The sequence below is a fragment of the Medicago sativa genome, chromosome 6 (genome assembly GCF_051527215.1).
Source record: "Medicago sativa cultivar Bolivia chromosome 6, Bolivia_mono, whole genome shotgun sequence".
Taxonomy (NCBI): domain Eukaryota; kingdom Viridiplantae; phylum Streptophyta; class Magnoliopsida; order Fabales; family Fabaceae; genus Medicago; species Medicago sativa.
In genome coordinates this window covers 87,392,969-87,411,085 of record NC_140754.1, presented here as the reverse complement: position 1 = coordinate 87,411,085, position 18,117 = coordinate 87,392,969, and the positions used below count along the sequence as shown (strand labels likewise).

General features: G+C 32.7%; 2 pseudogenes across 1 annotated transcript; both read left to right on the top strand.

Annotated features, from left to right (window-relative positions):
- Window positions 1-1,489: 1,489 nt before the first annotated feature.
- On the top strand, window positions 1,490-10,999 carry LOC146917826 (TMV resistance protein N-like; annotated as a pseudogene). Its single transcript, XR_015015899.1, has 9 exons — window positions 1,490-2,099; window positions 3,820-4,999; window positions 5,152-5,429; window positions 5,546-7,048; window positions 7,137-7,606; window positions 8,013-9,197; window positions 9,368-9,494; window positions 9,579-9,670; window positions 9,883-10,999. The product of XR_015015899.1 is annotated as a TMV resistance protein N-like (transcript).
- A 5,532-nt stretch (window positions 11,000-16,531) lies between these two features.
- Window positions 16,532-17,205, top strand: LOC146917825 (toll/interleukin-1 receptor-like protein pseudogene; annotated as a pseudogene).
- Window positions 17,206-18,117: the final 912 nt, after the last annotated feature.

The window sequence follows — 18,117 nt, the reverse complement described above, 5'->3', positions numbered from 1 at the left end:
AAGTAAATTTTCAAAATTTTAAAAAAATCTGACCTTTTTTTAAATCTGTATCCAGATTTTTAAAAATTAAATTATTTTCAGAATTTTTTAAAAAAAATCTGACCTTTTTTTAAAATTTTGAAAAGTTACTTTTTTCAATGACGGCTTTTCAAAATTAGTGAAAAGTTCCACTAGTCTCCTGTATTGTTGAGTTTAAAAAAAGGTCAGATTTTTGTTGAGTTTAAAATGACGTTGTATTTTTTTTCAGGATGTAGGGTATATTGTATTACAATGTCAGAAATACAAACAAAATGAACCATTTTTTTTAGGATAGTGTTAACTTGTGCCCTAAGGGCACAAGTTAAGAATCTAAAAATGGAATTAAATCATAAATTATGTCTTGAAAAGATAAGATTTTAAATTTTTAGAATATTGAATGCACAATTTTCAACAAAATGTTTCTATCTTTGGTTTCTTAACTTGTGCCTCGAGGGTACAAGTTAACATTTCCTTTTTTTTTTTAATATATCTATTGGTGTTCCCTAAAAAAAAAATATAATGGTGTAGTGGATATATTAAACTCAACAAAATTTCCGTCTTCAATTATGGAGTAATATATATATATATATATATATATATATATATATATATATATATATATATATATATATATATATATATATATATATCTTGTCAAAAAAAAATATACATATATATATATATATATTTAATATTTGGGTTAAATATAATTTTTATCTATATAAATATACAACTTTTCGTTTTAGTCCCTCTCTTTTTAAGCAAACTCTGTAAAATTCATATTTGTTAATAAAATTTTGTAGAAAAATTTATAATATTATAATAATATCTAAAAAAAATTGATTTTTTTTTGTTAACAAAACACGAATTAAAATTTTCTATATATCAAGAATTACTTACACATGAATTGAAGGCAAGCGAATAACAAGCTGCACCGCTAGGCCATTTTAGATGGCAAAACTAATCCTCGTAAACACAACATTCATAGACCTACGAGACACGACATTGGTTTACACGATCCTTTGAACTATATGTAGAAGGTCAACAACCTCTGGTGGTAGGAAATCAAAAGTGTCAAAAGCAACTATTATAAAAATAGAGACAAAAAATGGTGATTGGAAATTTTATAAAAACTTAAAGTTAACGAAAATTTTTTAAGAGATTAAAACGAAAAATTGATATATTTATATATAACAAAAACATATTTAACCTCTATTTAACCTTTGATATTTTCAGTGAGAAATCGATTGGTTAGAAACAGTGTATTACTACCTCCATTCCTTTTTAATTGTCACATTTTGATATTTTACACAAACCAAGACAATCAATAAATGTTGATACTTTTGATACAATAATTTCAACTTTTACTACAATAACCTTATTTATTTAATATCTCATTACATATATTTATCTCTACAATAATAAATAAAGGTAATATTAGTAAAATTACATTTAATGTTGCATTGAACTATGTAAAGTGACACTTAAAGGAAGTAGGGAGTAGTATATTATAAAGACAAAAGCGTGTCACTGCAGTTTCATTTGACTCTATAGATAGATACTCCAAAAGCTGAATCTCTGAATACTCCACAATTAATCAAATCAACTCATTCACTCATCATGGCTTCCTTCAAAGTCACAGATCAATTCAAATACGACGTGTTTCTCAGCTTTAGAGGTGAGGATACTCGCTATGGATTCACCGGCAATCTCAAGAAAGCTCTAGATGACAAAGGAGTAAGAATTTTCATGGATGAGTACGAGCTTCAAAAAGGAGATGAAATCACACCATCACTTCTCAAAGTAATTGAAGAGTCAACGATGGCTATTGTTGTGCTCTCTAAGAATTATGCTTCCTCCTCCTTTTGCTTACAAGAACTTTCAAAGATCCTTGACTCCATAAAAGATAAGGGTCGTTCTGTTTTCCCAGTATTTTATAAGGTGGATCCTTCCGTTGTACGAAAGTTAGAAAAGACTTATGGAGAAGCCATGGATAAACATAAGGCCAGCTCCAATCTTGATAAATGGAAGCTGTCTCTTCGTCAAGTTGCTGATTTGTCCGGCTTTCATTACAAGAAAGGGTATGTTATTGTTTTTCATTTCATATGTCGGTTTTTTTTGTTGTTGTAATATTGTTGGGTCTTTTTTTTTTTTTAAGTAAAATAGAAATAAGATTAAAATAAAGAGGAAATACATGAGGTATGGACCTGACCCAATAAATCTCAATGAAACAACCTTGAAGGGTAAAAGGCAAAACTTAAAACAGCAGCTACCACGGACAATCCAACGCACTCACGTGCGGACGCGAAACAGAATTGTAAAAGAACGTAGAGCTAGTGTTTAAAGCATCTGAATAAGCATATGAATCGTCTAACAACACAGAAGCGATTCAAGTTCTAACAGCTCCCTAAAGAGCAAGTCACAAACGCCCTTTGTTGGGTCTTCATTTGGTAGTGTTTTGTCGGGTCTAACAGTTGAATTGAAATAAAATAAACATAAGTAATTTTTTGATAGATAAAAATAAATGACAACAGTTATTCTTGGTTTTTGTAAAAAAACAATCGTTATTCTTAGCTAAATAGTTATTAATATTCAGACTGTAAATTTTTTTTTATTAATATTCTAAAATTATAAATAATTTAAGTTACTTATATCAATATAAAAAAATACTTAGAATAATGAGACCCAAGATTAATAGTTCAGATTAATTGAGTATAAGAATTATTTTTTTGAAGGAATTGAGTATAAGATTTTTTGATAATTTAGAGGTATTTATAAATTATTTACCAACTTGTCTTCTCATCGATAAAAAAAATCATCAAAAAAAAAAAAACTCAGATTATCTGAGTTAATTTTTACCACCTACACCAACTAATCGAAAAAATACATTAGTTCTATTTGACTGCGATTTTATAATATCAACGAAGTAATATTTATTTTCTTTTCTTATTATATCTTTTACCCTTATTTATCTCTTTCTTTTTCACATACTTTTATAGAAGCATAGGAGTAATTGATATGTTAGATAGTAGAGAGAATGTTTTTTTTTTTTTTGACACAAAATAGTAAAGAGAATGATAAGAAACTAAACAATAATTTTTTAATAAAAAATATACGATAATTATATTTCTTAATTCATTTTTCAAAACCTTAAACGACAAACAAAGAGAGGACATGAGACAAAAAAAAAAAAAAAAACAAAGAGAGGACAATTTTAGTTATAGTAAATAGACTTGTGTGCACTTTTGACCCTTCATATATCGTAATTATGTGATTTTTAACTTTTTATCTTTTTTTTTGTTTTATCTATTTTGAACGCAGAACGATTTTGGCCCCTTACATTTTTCTCATTTAAGATTTGGTAGCTTATCTCATAATTTTCCTCCAAATTTACTTAGTGATGACATGATTTATTCAGGTGACTTTCAACTCATGACTTTTTTTTAAAATAAAAAATAAAACTCCAAAAAATGCCAAAATGTTTGACACCCTAATTAAAAAGTTTGACTTGCTCTCAAGTGAACCAGCTGTTTTTTAATATTATTTTAAAGAAAAGTCACACGACTATGAGAGTTGATTGTTACGTCAATAAATGATATCACATCAACGAAAATTTTGGGAAAGAGATTGTGAAGTCATGGAAAGGACATAAGGGGACACAATTCCTAAACAAAAGCGGGGGCTAAAATCATACAATCGCGATAGATGGAGGGCAAAAAAACACAATTAATCCTAATATATAATTGGTGTTCAAAACAAAGACATGTGCACTTAAGTTACCTCTTTTCTCTTATTGGACAGGGATGGGTATGAGCATGAGTTTATTGGGAAGATTGTTGAACAAGTCTTAAGAAATATAAAACCTGTTCCCTTACCGGTTGGTGATTATCTAGTTGGACTAGAGCACCAAAAGCAACGCGTAACATCACTTTTGAATGTTGGGTCAGATGATACTGTCCACATGGTAGGGATCCATGGGATTGGTGGAATAGGGAAAACTACTCTTGCTCTAGAAGTTTATAATTCTATTGTGCATCAATTTCAAGGTTCTTGTTTTCTTGAAAAAGTCAGGGAAAATTCTGACAAAAATGGGTTGATATATCTCCAAAAGATCCTTCTGTCTCAAATTGCTGGAGAGAAGAACATGGAATATTTAACAAGTGTTGGACAAGGAATTTCAATATTACAACAAAGGCTCCACCAAAAGAAGGTTCTTTTGCTTCTAGACGATGTTGACAATTTGGAGCAATTAGAGGCCATTGCTGGAAGATCCGTTTGGTTTGGTTCAGGAAGTAGAGTCATCATTACGACTCGAGACAAAAGGTTGCTAACAAGGCATGAGGTTGAAAGAACATATGAGATGAAGGGATTGAATGATGAAGATGCTTTTGACTTGGTGGGGTGGAAAGCTTTAAAAAGCAAATATAGTCCAAGCTATAAAGATATTTTATTAGAACAAAAGTATGGAAGAGAATTAATAGATGTGAACGACAAAGTTTTATCAGCTTATGCGCTTGTTTTAAAACGTGTTGTTGCATATGCTTCTGGCCTTCCACTCGCTCTGGAAGTCATAGGTTCTCACTTTTTTAATAAGACAATAGAGGAATGTAAATGTGCACTAGATCGTTATGAAAGGGTTCCTGATAAAAGGATCCAAACGACACTACAACTGAGCTTTAATGCTTTGCAGGAAGAAGAGAAGTCTGTTTTTCTTGACATTGCTTGTTGCTTCAATGGATGGAAATTGACAAGGGTCGAAGAAATACTTCATGCTCATCACGGTGATACCATGAAAGATCACATTAATGTGTTAATGGAAAAATCTCTCATAAAAGTAAGTGAGTTTGGTAATGTGACATTACACGATTTGGTCGAGGATATGGGGAAAGAAATTGTTAGACAAGAATCCCCGGAAAATCCTGGAAAACGTAGTAGGTTATGGTCCTCTAAAGATATCATTCGAGTTTTAGAAGAAAATACAGTGAGTAATAATAATATGGATGGTTTTGATTTTCATTTTAACTTCGATTACTGTTGCTAATGCTTAAGTTACCCTTTTGGCTTTCTGCATTATTAATTGTATAAAGTTCTACCGTAATTTGGTTGATTAGTCCTTTTTTTTTTTTTTAATAGGGAACAAGTAAAATTGAAATCATACATTTTGACCGTTGGATTAGAGTAGAATGGAATGGAGAAGCTTTCAAGAAGATGGAAAATCTCAAAACCCTAATATTTAGTAATGATGTTTTTTTTTTTCCAAAAATCCCAAACATCTTCCAAATAGTCTAAGAGTGTTGGAATGTCGCTATCGCAAGTATCCTTCATCTGATTTCCATGTGCAAGATGATAGATGCCATTTTTTCATTCACCCTCCATCAAATCCATTTGAGTGGAAGGCCTTTTTCACAAAGGCAAGTGTAACATATTTATATCTTTGATCTTATATTAATAATTCCGGTTTTATATTATTCATATATTTCTTATTTATTTGCATGTTTTTCTATTTTTTGTTTTTATGTTTTTGCAGAAGTTCAAGAATATGAGAGTTTTAAATCTTGGTCATTGTGAAGGTTTAGCGCAAATACCTGATATATCTGGTCTCCCAAATTTAGAAGAATTTTCAATTCAAAAAGGTGAGAAAGTAATTGCAATTGATAAATCGATTGGTTTTCTAGGTAAACTTAAAATCTTGAGATTTATAAGTTGCGCCGAAATCCGGAGTGTTCCACCTCTTAGTTTGGCTTCACTGGAAGAACTTGAATTTTCACATTGTTATAGTCTAGAAAGCTTTCCTCTCATGGTGAATAGATTTCTTGGAAAACTTAAAATCTTAAGGGTTATAAATTGCACCAAAATCAATATTATTCCATCTCTCATTTTACCTTCTCTAGAAGAACTTGATCTTTCAGATTGTACTGGTCTTGAGAGTTTTCCACCTGTGGTAGATGGGTTTGGTGATAAGCTTAAAACCATGAGTGTTAGAGGTTGCATCAATCTAAGGAGTATTCCACCTCTCATGTTAGCTTCTCTAGAAGAACTTGATCTTTCAGAATGTATTAATCTTGAGAGCTTTCCAATAGTGGAGGATGGGTTTCTTGGAAAACTTAAAACCTTGCTTATTAACAATTGTCACAATCTCAAGAGTATTCCACCTCTCAAGTTGGATTCACTAGAAACACTTGACCTTTCACGTTGTTATAGTCTTGAGAGTTTTCCACTTGTGGTGGACGGGTTTCTTGGAAAACTTAAAACCCTGCTTCTTGAAAGCTGTCACAGTCTCAGGAGTATTCCACCTCTCAAGTTGGATTCGCTAGAAAAACTTGACCTTTCATATTGTTGTAGTCTCGAGAGTTTTCTATGTGTGGTGGATGGGTTGTTGGATAAACTTAAATTCTTGAATATTGAATGTTGCATCATGCTTAGGAACATCCCATGGCTCAAGTTGTCTTCATTGGAACATTTTAATCTTTCATGTTGTTATAGTCTTGATCTTGAGAGTTTTCCAGAAATATTGGGAGAGATGAGAAATATACCTGGACTCCTCTTGGATGAAACTACCGTAGAAGAATTGTCGTTTCCATTTCAAAATCTTACTCAGCTTCAAACATTTCATCCATGTAACTGTGAATACGTTTACTTACCAAGTAGGATGTCAAAACTCGCTGAATTTACCATCCATAATGAAAGGATGTCAAAAGTGGCTGAATTTACCATCAAGAATGAAGAAAAAGTGTACGCTATCCAATCTGCGCATGTAAAGTATATCTGCATCAGGGACTGCAAACTTTCAGATGAATATCTGTCAATAAATCTCATGTTGTATGCTAATGTGAAAGAATTACACCTAACTAACATTCAATTCACGGTTCTTCCTAAATCTATTGAAAAATGTCATTTTTTATGGAAACTCATCTTGGATGATTGCAAGGATCTTCAGGAAATTCAAGGGAATCCTCCAAGCTTAAAAATGTTATCTGCACTAAACTGCATATCGTTGACTTCGTCATGCAAAAGCAAATTACTAAATCAGGTTTATGATTTATTTTGTTTTTATTTGTAATGTATTTGATACTCTTCTTGATATAGTTAAACTTACATTAATTATTTATGACTAATAGGAATTACATGAGGCTGGAAACACTTGGTTCCGTTTGCCACAGACAAAGTTTCCAGAGTGGTTCGACCACCAATGCGAGGCAGGATTGTCAATTTCTTTCTGGTTTCTTAATGAGTTTCCTGCCATAGCTCTCTGTGTTGTTTCTCCATTGACATGGTATCGTTCTCAACATTGTGTTAGAGTGGTCATCAACGGAGATACATTTTTCTATACACATGGTTCGAAGATTGGTGCAAAATCACAGGCGGACATGTATCATTTGCATCTTTTTCATATGCAAACAGAAAACTTCAATGATAATATAGATAAATCACTTTTAGAAAATAAGTGGAACCATGCAAAGGTTTACTTTGGATTCAAATTTCATAAAAGTGGAATCCATGTATTGAAAGAGAAAAGTAAGATGAAGGATATCCGATTCACCGACCCAGGGAATTGATGCTAACATTGTGTTACACTCGGGATGTTGCAGTAAGTATATCATTCATTTTACCCAAATATCCTTCATTCTTTATGCGGATATATTGAATTTTTGCCTAGTTTTAATAATTGTGAAAAGCCCTCCTATCATATCACTAGAGAGCACATTCAAAAGATAATGGTGGAAGCTTTGATTGTGATGAATCGGTGAAAGATGCTTCAGATTTCAAGTGTAGGTAGAAGATTCTCCCCGCAGTTGATAAATCAAATGCATGTCCCGCTCCTGAGAAGAAGACTGTACCATTATTAGCCACCAATTTCAAAGATTCAAATACCCAGCTTTCAGAAAACTATGAACCCTAATTAAATTTAACATTTTCCAATTTTTATAGAAAATTTTGATTTTTGAACGTTTTGTAGAAAAAATGGGATTTATGTATTTTTTTTTGTACGACAGGTACAGAACTGTTGCTGATTTGTCTAGTGATATGAGTTGTTCGCTTAGATTGTTGCATCATGGTTGATGTTCTTGCTAAGAGGTGATTGTTATTTTTTATTCCCCGAAATGAATTATGGATGATAAAGATACTATCCATTTTAAGGTTGTATTTTGATATTTTCTGACTGAAGATGTGTCTGGTGTTCGTACCGTGTATATAATACCGACACATGTGGTTATATTGAATTATGTCATTTTCTCAGACATTGTCCGTGCTTCATAGGTTAAAATAATCTGTGTGTATGTGTTTGTATGTAAGTGCACCATATGCAAGTAAACTTTAGACTTAGTGTTGTCAAATATGGAGTGTATTGGCAGACATTTTAACAACTGCCATGGACAATTTGTGAAATATGGGGGTGCCACGACATTTTGTGTCGATTATGGCCGCTTTGAATACAGTGTTTTTTGGATTTCTGCAATCGATGATATTGTTTAGTGTATGTTTGGATTTATGATGAGTTTGACAGAATGATGTTGTGCCACCGTGATTTTGTACAAGTTACATGCTTTGAAGCTACTGCAAAATCATGGTTGTAACTTTTCAGAGGCCAGACTACAAGAGCCCTTTAACCAGAGCTTGTAACTTTTCAAAGACGGAACTGTAAATTTGTCAACAGAACTTTCATCAACTTCCAATGAAATTGAACTGTTGCTGAACAACTTACATTTGAGTCTGACTGCCTAGATAGCCCACAAAGTGAAAGCACGGGGCATAACGAATGTACACCGTTGTCTGATTTTGTGAGAAATCTTAATGCAGAAAGAGGAAAGCAGAACGAGTCATTGTCCATGAGTATTTAAGCAAGTGTTATTAATACATCAGTACCTAAGACCTCCCCTCCACATTCTGTTATCCGTGCTGAAAGCCCTGATTTGAGAATTGTCTCTTGTACGGATAGTTTGTTGACACACACACCTGCACAGTCAACACCTGAGAGATTGTTGCTCGGTTCTGACGTTAAGCCTCAGAATTTGACTGTCCAAAAGTCTGCGTCGTGTTTTAAGCCTGCAAAAAGATTGCTCGACTTTACACTCACCAAATGCAGTGATAATTCGGACAATAGTGTAGACATGTCCAAACCTGGCAAAGGATATTCTGAGGGTCTCAAATCTTTTGATTCCATTTCCCTGCCTCAGGAGGTATAGCTTCCATCTTGTTTTGGTTTTAATTTTGGACTTATTCTTAAAATCAGTCTCTGATATTCTCTTATTATTTTATTCTGTACCTTTCAAAAGCAATTTTATTGTAAAAGAAATTTTTTTCTCTCGTTTAAGTAATTGCTTTCTTGATAATTGGTTTCTCAATGCAGGTAGAAGAAAGCCTTAATCAATCCTTTGAGGAAACCAACGTAGATCAAACTGGTTTGGATGCATCGGATAACAATCCTTCATCATCATCATTGGTGGAACTGGTTGATGTGATTGACTCTATATTTGGTATGTTCTAATTCTAATTTATCATAATTCACACGATTTCTCAATAATAAACAAATAAGCTAACTAATCTTATCCTCTCAATAGGAGAAGCTGAAAAACAGATTGAGATTTTGCAAAAGATTGTGCCAGACTGACCTTGCAAAAAGGTGGTATCTTTCTGGAGACACTATGTACTGGTGGGTCTTATTCTTTTTTTCAATGATAAACTGTTGTTCTTTTAGAGTATCAGTCTATTTTAGGGATGTGAAAATCCGAGTTAGAATTCTGTGTTTATGTTTGTTATTTATTATGGAATAGCAGAACCTAGCAGTTTGGTACAACATCAGAACTTTTGATGGCCTTATTTAGTTCTTATTCTTCTAGTTTCCATAACATGTTATATTTGCAGCATCAAGAATGCGTCAGATTTGGACTCAGTTTGATGCGTCAGATTTGAACTCAGTTCGATCAAGACTTCTCAGTCATGTGACCAAAGAAGACGAGTGTTAATTGCATTGTTGCAAATGATTGTGTTGTAATGTTGTGCATAGCAAGGTAGTTGTTGTGTAAGAAACGTAAACAGAGAGGGGGTGGGGATTAGAACACCATACACACAGCCAAGTGTGAAAAGTTCCTATCCCTCATTATATGGTGGAAGGCTATTAACTCGTTGGATGGGAGGATAGTGGTGTTGTATGTGGATGGTTATCAAACCCAATATCGAAGTTGGTCGAAAACTGAGGGGAAACATATCTCTGGTACGATGGTTGGATTGATGGTGGTTCATTGGCTTCAAGATTTATTCGGCTTTTATCAGTTTAAAATTTTTGAAATGCAATGTGGAGGAGATGGGGGAGTGGATTGAGGGGCAGTGGGCCCAGTCATGGAGGAGGGAGTTATTTCAGTGAGGGATGAACCATCTCTCACTGAGTTAAACATGGTTGTGAATCAAGGTGTTGGGGATAGATGGATATGGAAGTATGATAAAGGAAGAACGTACTCTGCGAGTAATTATATATGACGGCCTTCTGTGTAAAAATCGTTTCTTTTCAAAAACTTGGAACAAGTTGGTCCCGTTGAAGGTGTATTGTTTTGTTTGCGATTGGTGTTGAATAAAATGCCGATGAAGGAAAACCTCGTTGATCGAATATTGTTACATCTTTCAAAGAGGAGGTGTGCAGTGGAGGCAGCTACACATTTGTTCTTTAAATGCCCCGGGTTTGCGCACGTCTGGTGGTTATGTCTTCATTGGTTGAAAATTACATCAGTTATGCATAATGACTGCCGGATCTATAAGAAGTGGGTCTCTTTCTGTTTACAGTTGATTAGTTAATTTGAACAATTCTAGCTTGTTGGATAATATCAAAGAGTTGGTCTTGATGGAGAAAAGTAATGAGCTAGAAGAACAAATCATTTCCATTGAAGCTGACATATTTGCTTTTGAATTTATGTAAATTTTAGTTCTTATATTCGTATAAGTTTTTATATTTAAATTTAGAAACAAAAAATTGTTGTTTTAATGAAAAGTTTATACAGATAAATGTCCAACTAAAATTGGTATTTACTTTTCGAGTTCTCTTTAGTTTTTTTTATATTTAGTTTCGAGTTCTCTTTAGTTAATAATTATGGTATAGGTTTAAATTACAATTTGAAAAAAACTGTGTTGGTAAAGGCAGAATTGTATTGAAAAAAGTCTGACTTAAATAAATTGAAAGTTACTAATAGTTACTTTTTGGGTTTCTTGATTAAAAAAAAAAAATGAAACAGTAACAATTACTGGGATGGAAAACAATATAGTTGATAACATAAGAAGAAAACAATAGAATAAATTCCATTGTAGTAAATTGAAATAATCACATGGAGGAAGTTTACAATGAAAACTGGCAACTCCAGTAAGGACTTGACTATAGCACCAATTAGTTTCAGTCCACCATCCAAGGTACATTGTATTATAATTTCAGAAATAGTTGTTTGAAAAAAAAAATCAAAATACAAACAAACTCAACCAATTTTTTTGAAATATCTAATGGTGTAGTGGATATATTAAACTGAATTCCAACTTTAATTATAATATATGTTTGATTTTTTCAATAACGTGTGTGCTAAGAAATCATTTTTCAAAGGCCGATTTCTCCTCTGAATAAATTGGATTTAATCTTTGTCAAGGATTACATTAGACCGCGAGAAAATTGTGAGGGATCAAATTGTGCCATTACTCTAAAATTTGAAAATCTCGCAGGTTGGATGGAAAAAAAAATATCTCATTTCTTAGAGACATTCTTAACTCATTCTCAAAATTTGATACCAAAAATAATGTGTAGCTACATGCAAGTCCTATATATGCAATGTTTAGAGAATGCAGGGTCGTTGGTTTCTTATGTGGTAAATCCTATTTGGAATTGCTCTAGGTAATAGAAATTTCAGAGAAAGGACTCGCCACTATTGGAAACAAAGCAACAGAGAATAGCTCAAAGATGCCAAAATGCTTATGTTGTCTCTCATGATTATGTGAACCTATTTGAAGGTAATGCATTGAACCATGTATTCTTTTTTTTTTTTTTTTGGTCAAGTAGCCTAGTGGCTAAAGCTCACACAATTTAATTGTGGAGAAATAGAGTGTCCGGGGTTCGAACCCCGGCCCCTGCATATAAAATGCAATATCCCTACCAACTGAGCTAAGCTCACGGGGATGCATTGAACCATGTATTCTCCATCAAATTCTGCTCACCTTAATTGCAATTACATATTTGGATATCTAGCTTTTCAGAAGTTAAACACTTCAATTCTTTTTTATTCGCTTAATGATAATAATGCCATTGTTTTCGAGAAATGTGTTTGTTCAACCAACATCAGACAACTTTTGCGAGAACTTTTAAAGCGGTTAACTTATGTGATAGTGTTTCATTCACGGTTGAGGTTCCACCATTGAATTATTTTTATTCAAAATTTAGTACTTCATTACCGTAAACTGCAAAGAGAGTTATTTAGAGTATAATCCAACTACAACGTATTTGATTGATATTCTTGAAAATCGTTTTTCTATTAGTCTAATACTTGAAAATTTATTACGGTTTTTCTTGTACTTAAAAAATTAAAAATTGTTAATTTAATTAGTTGCAGATAGAGTTTTTGGACACCTGATGTGATCCTAAGATATTCTCCCCTGACAAGAATAACAAAGTCATTATGGAATAAAAGAACCAAATTATTTTTTGGTTTAAATTTTTATTTTCGTAGGTCATAATGTATCTGTCTTGTAATCATCATATCTAGAGCTCTGCAACTCCGATTGAGGTGATCTTTGAAGCGTTGGAAAGGGTACAAAATCATCTACATTTCATATGTTGGACTCAGAAGCGAAATCGGCGTATGTCATGGTGTAAAATGGGATTAAAGTGGAGGATGTGATTAAATGAAGGAGCTGAAGCAAAAGGGTGAAACAATTAATTTGAGTAGTTGAAGAGCATAATGTGGAGGAGAGAGGACACTGAAAATTGTCCAAAAAGTAACAGCCATGAGTGTGTAACTTTGAGAATTGATTCAGCCACCTTAAATCAAAACCAATAAATTTGTAACATTTCCTTGCAATAATTAGCCACATAAGAGTTATTTCATTAATCATGATATAATTGTAAGCTTTTAAGCATTCTAGCCTATTACCTATACAAAGGGGGCGAAAATAATGAATAAGATAAGTTGAATTTTGTAGAATTTTACACTTATGTGTATTTAGAGCTTTGTCTCTTGTGGTTCTGAATTGAACCATCCTTGATCTTATCAAGAAATTATTTTCTTGTGGCGATCCTCGCATCCATAGACTTGTCACTTTCTTGGATTAGAAAGTGTGGCGTCCCTGTCTATCCATTTCGTTTCTTCATTTTTTTGAGTATTTTCCACCAAAATATTCTTATTTGCTTCTGACGGCTCTGTGGCACAAGATCCTAAGATATTCTCCCCTGACAAGAATAACAAAGTCATTATGGAATAAAAGAACCAAATTATTTTTTGGTTCAAATTTTTATTTTCGTAGGTCATTATGTATCTGTCTTGTAATCATCATATCTAGAGCTCTGCAACTCCGATTGAGGTGATCTTTGAAGCGTTGGAAAGGGTACAAAATAATCTACATTTCATATGTTGGACTCAGAAGCAAAATCGGCGTATATCATGGTGTAAAATGGGATTAAAGTGGAGGATGTGATTAAATGAAGAAGCTGAAGAAAAAGGGTGAAACACAATTAATTTGAGTAGTTGAAGAGCATAATGTGGAGGAGAGAGGACGCTGAAAATTGTCCAAAAAGTAACAGCCATGAGTGTGTAACTTTGAGAATTGATTCAGCCACCTTAAATCAAAACCAATAAATTTGTAACATTTTCTTGCAGTAATTAGCCACATAAGAGTTATTTCATTAATCATGATATAATTGTAAGCTTTTCAGCATTCTAGCCTATTACCTAAATAAAGGGGGCGAAAATAATGAATAAGATAAGTTGAATTTTGTAGAATTTTACACTTATGTGTATTGAGAGCTTTGTCTCTTGTGGTTCTGGATTGAACCATCCTTGATCTTATCAAGAAATTATTTTCTTGTGGCGATCCTCGCATCCATAGACTTGTCACTTTCTTGGATTAGAAAGTGTGGCGTCCCTGTCTATCCATTCCATTTCTTCATTTTTTTGAGTATTTTCCACAAAAATATTCTTATTTGCTTCCGACTGCTATGTGGCACTTGATCCTAAGATATTCTCCCTTGACATGAATAACAAAGTCATTATGGAATAAAAGAACCAAATTATTTTTTGGTTCAAATTTTTATTTTCGTAGGTCATTATGTATCTGTCTTGTAATCATCATATCTAGAGCTCTGCAACTCCGATTGAGGTGATCTTTGAAGCGTTGGAAAGGGTACAAAATAATCTACATTTCATATGTTGGACTCAGAAGCAAAATCGGCGTATATCATGGTGTAAAATGGGATTAAAGTGGAGGATGTGATTAAATGAAGAAGCTGAAGAAAAAGGGTGAAACACAATTAATTTGAGTAGTTGAAGAGCATAATGTGGAGGAGAGAGGACGCTGAAAATTGTCCAAAAAGTAACAACCATGAGTGTGTAACTTTGAGAATTGATTCAGCCACCTTAAATCAAAACCAATAAATTTGTAACATTTCCTTGCAGTAATTAGCCACATAAGAGTTATTTCATTAATCATGATATAATTGTAAGCTTTTCAGCATTCTAGCCTATTACCTAAATAAAGGGGGCGAAAATAATGAATAAGATAAGTTGAATTTTGTAGAATTTTACACTTATGTGTATTGAGAGCTTTGTCTCTTGTGGTTCTGGATTGAACCATCCTTGATCTTATCAAGAAATTATTTTCTTGTGGCGATCCTCGCATCCATAGACTTGTCACTTTCTTGGATTAGAAAGTGTGGCGTCCCTGTCTATCCATTCCATTTCTTCATTTTTTTGAGTATTTTCCACCAAAATATTCTTATTTGCTTCCGACTGCTATGTGGCACTTGATCCTAAGATATTCTCCCTTGACAAGAATAACAAAGTCATTATGGAATAAAAGAACCAAATTATTTTTGGTTCAAATTTTTATTTTCGTAGGTCATTATGTATCTGTCTTGTAATCATCATATCTAGAGCTCTGCAACTCTGGTTGAGGTGATCTTTGAAGCGTTTAAAAGGGTACAAAATCATCTACATTTCATATGTTGGACTGAGAAGCAAAATCGGCGTATATGATGGTGTAAAATGGGATTAAAGTGGAGGATGTGATTAAATGAAGGAGCTGAAGCAAAAGGGTGAAACACAATTAATTTGAGTAGTTGAAGAGCATAATGTGGAGGAGAAAGGACGCTGAATATTGTCCAAAAAGTAACATCCATGAGTGTGTAACTTTGAGAATTGAAGCAAGGAAATGTTACAAATTTATTGGTTTTGATTTAAGGTGGCTGAATGAATTCTCAAAGTTACACACTCATGGCTGTTACTTTTTGGACAATTTTCAGCGTCCTCTCTCCTCCACATTATGCTCTTCAACTACTCAAATTAATTGTGTTTTACCCTTTTGCTTCAGCTCCTTCATTTAATCACATCCTCCACTTTAATCCCATTTTACACCATGATATACGCCGATTTTGCTTCTTAGTCCAACATATGAAATGTAGATTATTTTGTACCCTTTCCAACGCTTCAAAGATCACCTCAATCGGAGCTGCAAAGCTCTAGATATGATGATTACAAGACAGATACATAATGACCTACGAAAATAAAAATTTAAACCAAAAAATAATTTGGTTCTTTTATTCCATAATGACTTTGTTATTCTTGTCAAGGGAGAATATCTTAGGATCACATCAACACCTAACAATTAACGGAAAACATCCATTTCGGTCACTCAAAGTGTATTGAAGTTGCAAATAAATTCGTAGTGTATCTTTTGTTAGTAAATTTTTGGATTAAATTGAAGAAAAAAACATATTAATTTTATGTAGCTCTAAGCAGTTGAACTTCATGTGAGCTACATCATTTTATGTACTACTCATTTCTAATGTTAGGAATCCATATTAATTTCACCATATAAGAATGATAGTATGAAAGTGTTAGAAAGGTAAGAGTGTGTTGATCACATTTCTATTATTTTTGTATTGCATATGATTGAAAGCTAAGATGTTTCATTTATTCGAATGGATGTTTTTTTTAAATTATCCTATTTAATTGTTCAAACAAAAGAAACGATGATTTCTCACCTATTTTGTTTTTTTGCTCATGGACGGCAAAGGAAACTTCATCTTTTTTACCTAATTTATTTATATATTGCGACCGGAAAGTTTCATTGGCTAAACAGTTTTGGTAAACAAATAATAACAGATAAAAACAAATTTAGTGGTTAACCCACGTAATTAATGTATTTTTTTTAGAGTATGACTGCATATTTATTTCATTAGTCTAACATTTCTTCATTTGACAGTTCACATGGCTTCGGTCACACGACTATATTTATTTAGTTTTATTGTTTTCTTAATTCATGTTTTTTCGAATCCTTTATAAATGTTACGAACCCAACACTTTCATCACATCATCCATATTCCATACTCAATACAGATTTTAACCTTTCCACTCTTCTTTTGTTCAAAAAAAGGTTTCCTCTCTTCTCATGGCTGCATCACCATCCTCATCATCCATAACGAATGATGGATATGAATACGATGTGTTCCTCAACTTTAGAGGCCCTGATACACGTCATGATTTTACAGGAAATATTTGGAATGCTTTGCATAACAGGGAGATCCGCACCTTCAGGGACGACTTGGACATTTACAAAGGGAAGAATATCGAGAAATCACTTTTCAAAGCTATTGAAAAATCAAAGGCGGCCATCGTTATTCTATCTCCAGATTATGCAACTTCATCCTTTTGTTTAGACGAACTTTGTCATATCCTTAAATGCATAAAGGGAAGGGGTCGATTTGTTTGGCCAATCTTTTATGACGTTGACCCTTCAAATGTGAGATGGTTAGAAGAGAGTTATGGAGAAGCAATGGCTAAACATAAAGCGAGCAATTTTTATAGTGAAGATAAGTTGCAGGAATGGGAGAATGCTTTGAATCAATTGGCTAATTTGTCTGGTAATGTTTACAAATGGAAGACAGGGTATGTATGTTCTTATTTATTTTCTTTTTGTTGCTGTTTACATAATTTTTATAGTGCAATTTGAGTTATAATAAATACAGAAATATTATATTTAATATGTACGCGATTTTGACACAAGTATGCGATACTTACTGTTCACGCGAGACTTACGTAGTTAAGACAAGTATGACTCCCAAACAATCGATTAAATATGCACATGATTAAAGTCAATAGGAACTAAACGAACGCCACAACAAGACATGAAAGCAAACGTCGTGCATGACGACGAACAACACGACGCTGCATTCAAACGACAAAATCATGAAAATAAAATTTAGATCTATATAAAAATCAAATAGTTTAAAATTTTAAAAAAGAAGATGAAGATGGGTGATTCAAATAAAAAATATCCAAAGCCAAGAAAATGAAATTGAAAATCCGAAGAAAAAAACTATTTGACTTTGTGTGTCAAAAAATTAGTTAGTTATGTTTAATTTTTTTTAATAAAGTTAGTTATTTTTATAACTTTATAACAGATGGTTAATAAACATATTTTATATTTGAAAATTGTTTTTTGACACATAACGTTTTGAAATTTTTATTTTATTTTCTGGTTAACACAGTGTTAACCAGAAAATAACTACATCTTCAAACTGTGTTAACCATGTGTTAACCAGAAAATAAAATAAATAACTACATCTTCAAACTGTGTTAACCAGAAGATGTAGTTAATTATATCTTTTTTTGGTGGTGGTCGGGGTTTGAACCTCGGACCTTGCATATTTTATATTTATGCAATGCATTGTCCTTTTGGTGGTGGCCGGGGTTTGAACCTCGGACCTTGCATATTTTATATTTATGCATTGTCCTTACCAACTGAGCTATGCTCACCAGGACATAGTTAATTATATCTAATTAATAATTAATGAATATAACATGGTGTATTATTTTTTTTTCGAGAGAACATGATGTATTTTATTTTATTTTTTTGACAAAA